The sequence below is a fragment of the Mustela erminea genome, chromosome 3, assembly GCF_009829155.1.
Source record: "Mustela erminea isolate mMusErm1 chromosome 3, mMusErm1.Pri, whole genome shotgun sequence".
Taxonomy (NCBI): Eukaryota; Metazoa; Chordata; class Mammalia; order Carnivora; family Mustelidae; genus Mustela; species Mustela erminea.
This window is the reverse complement of record NC_045616.1, coordinates 105,753,708-105,757,429: the sequence shown is the minus strand read 5'-3', so window position 1 is coordinate 105,757,429 and position 3,722 is coordinate 105,753,708.

Here is a 3,722-nt window from a genome sequence, read left to right as displayed (position 1 = left end):
AAGGAAATCACTCCAAAACCTATGGGATACAGCAAAGAGAGTCCTAAGCCATCCAAGCCTCACTCAAGAAAATGGGAATATCCCAAATACACAAACTCTCTTTATACTTCAAAGAAGTGGAGAATCAACAACAAATTAAGCCTAAATCACACACAAGAAGGGAAATTGTTAAAATTAGAGCAGAGATCAATGAATTAGAAACCAGAAATATAGTAGAACACATCAATGAAACTAAAAGCTAGTTCTTTGAAAGAGTAAGACCAATAAACCACTAGCCAGACTTATCCAAAAGAAAAGAGAAAGGACATAAATTAATAAAATTATTAATGAAGGGGGTGAGATCACGACTAACACCAAGGAAATAGAAACTATTACCAGAAAGTATAATTAACAGCCAATAGATTGAGCAACCTGGAAGAAACAGATGCATTCCTGGAAACGCATAAATAACCAAGACTTAAACAGGAAGAAATTGACAACCTGAATAGACCAATAATCAGAACAAGATTGAAGTAGTGATCAAAAACTTCACAAAAAACAAGAGCCTAAGACCTGATGGATTCCCTGGGGGAATTCTACCAAACATTCAAAGAAGAAATAATACCTATTCTTCTCAAGATGTTTCAAAAAATACAAAGAGAAGGAAAACTTCCAGACTTATTCTGTGAGGCTAACATTACCTTGATCCCCAAATCTGGCAAAGACCCCGTCAAAAATGAGACTTTCAGACCAATATCCCTGATGAATGTGGATGCCAAGATTCTCAACAAGATCGTAGCTAATAGGATCCAACAGTACATTAAAAGGATTATCCACCATGACCAGGTGGGATTTATCCCTGGGATGCAAGGGTGGTTCAACATTTGCAAATCAATCAATGTGATAGAATACATAAATAAGAGAAGAGACAAGAACCACATGGGCCTCTCAATTGGTAGAGAAGAAGCATTTGACAAAATACAGCATCCTTTCCTGATTAAAACTCTTCAGAGTAAAGGGATAGAGGGAACATTCCTCAACTCCATAAACTCCATCTCTGAAAAATCTACAGTGAATATCGTTCTCAATAGGGAAAAGCTGAGAGCCTTTCACTTAAGATCAGGAACACAACAAGGATGCCCACTCTCACCACTATTGTTCAACATAGTACCAGAGTTCCTAGCAACAGCAATCAGACAACAAAAAGAAATAAAAGGTATTCAAACTGGCAAAGAAGAAGTCAAACTCTCTCTCCTCATAGATGACATGATCCTTTATGTGGAAAACCCAAAAGCTCCACCCCCAAATTACTAAAACGCATACAGCAATTCAGTAATGTGGCAGGATACAAAATCACTGCACAGAAATCAGTTGCTTTCTTATACACCAGCAATGTAACTGTAGAAAAAGAAATTAGAGAATCAATTCCATTTATAATAGCTCACAAACCCATAAAATACCTTGAAATAAACCTAACCAAGGAGGTAAAGGATCAATACTCTAGGAACTACAGAACAGTCATGAAAGAAATTGAAGAAGACATAAAAAGATGGAAAAACATGCCATGCTCATGGATTGAAAGAATAAACACTGTCACAATGTCTATGCTGCCCAGGACAATCTATACTTTCAACGCGATCCTGAGCAAAATACCACCAGCATTTTTCAAAGTGCTAGAACAAACAATCCTAAAATTTATATGGAACCAGAAAAGACACTGAATCACCAAAGAAATGTTGTAAAAGAAAAACAAAACTGGTGGCATCACGTTGCCTGATTTCAAGCTATATTACAAAGCTGTGATCACCAAGAAAACATGGTACTGGCACAAAAACAGACACATAGACCAATGAATGGAACAGTGTAGAGAGCCCACATATGGACCCTCAACTATTTGGTCAACTAATATTTGACAAAGCAGGAAAAAAATACATAGTGGAAAAAAGAAAGTCTCTTCAATAAGTGGTGCTGGTAAAATTGGACAGCTACATGCGGAAGAATGAAACTGGACCATTCTCTTTTACCATACAGAAAGATAAACTCAAAATGGATGAAAGACCTCAGTGTGAGACAGGAATCCATTAAAATCCTAGAGAAGAACATAGGCAACCTCTTCGACATCAGCCACAGCAACTTCTTTCAAGACACATCTCTAAAAGCAAGGAAATCAAAAGTGAAAATGAACTTTTGGAACTTCAAGATATAAAGCTTCTGCACAGCAAAGGAAATAGTCAACAAAACAAAGAGGCAACCCACGGAATGGGAGAAGATATTTGCAAATGACAAAAGGCTGATATCCAAGATCTACAAAGGACTTCTCAAATTCAACATCCAAAAACCAAATAATCATGTTAAAAAAAGAAAGGTGGGGGCAGAAGACAGACCCATAAAAAAACAAAAAGAAAAACAAAACAGACACATCATCATTAGCCATCAGGGAGATTCAAATCAAAACCACACTGAGATACCATCTTAAACAAGTTAGAATGGCAAAAATTGACAAGGGAAGAACAAATGTTGGAAAGGTTGTGGAGAAAGGGGAACCCTTTTACACTGTTGGTGGGAATGCAAGTTGGTAGAGCCACTTTGGAAAACAGTGTGGAGATTCCTCAAAAAATTAAAAATAGAGATACCCTATGACCCAGCAATTGCATGACTAGGTATTTACCCCGAAGATAAGATGTAGTGAAAAGAAGGGCCATATGTATCCTCAATGTTCATAGCAGCAATATCCACAATAGCCAAACTGTGGCAAGAGCTGAGATGTCCTTCAATAGATGAATGGATAAAGAAGATGTGGTCCATGTATAAAATGGAATATTACTTAGCCATCAGAAAGGATGAATACTCAACTTTTGCATCGGCATGGATGGGGCTAGAAGAGATTATGCTAAGTGAAATAAGTCAAGCAGATAAAAACAAATCATATGGTTTCACTTATTTGTGGAACATAAGGAAATGTATGGAGGACATTAGGAGAAGAAGGGAAAAATGAAGAGGGGGGAAATGAAGAGGGAGACAAACCATGAGAGACTATGGACTCCAAGAAACAAACAGGTTTTTAGAGGGAAGGGGGTTGGGGGTTGGGTTAGCCCAGTGATAGGTATTAAGGAGAGTATGTATTGCACGGAGCACTGGGGGTTATATGCAAACAATGAATCATGGAATACTACATCAAAAACTAATGATGTACTTTATGGTGACTAACGTAACATGATAGATAGATAGATAGATAGATAGATAGATAGATAGATAGAATATTCCCTTAGAAATCCTGTAGACTCAAACCATAATACACTGAAGACTGATACTGAATACATCATCTTACCACCCCAAAATTCATCTTCCCACTTCATGCCCTATTTCAATGAAAGGAACAATAATCAATGCAGTGAGCCATATAAGAAATATGAGAATTGCCTTAGACTCTTTACTATTTTCCCGTTCTTCCCATGTCATTCTTGCTGCTGCCAAGGACTTAAATTCTACCTCCTTTAATATCACTTGCATTTCTTCCCTCTACTTGATTCCCACTAATGGCCACTGCTCTAGTCAGTAGCCATTGTTTCTAATCTGATTACTGCCACAGCCTCCTAACTGGACTCACTGGGTTTCAGAACAGTTCTTTTCCCATTTACTCTAAATACCTCTCATAAAAGCCATCTTTTTAAAAGAATAGTTATAATTATTTCATCCTGCTGATTAAATTCCTTTTGGGGGCCATCATAACCTCCAGGATAAGA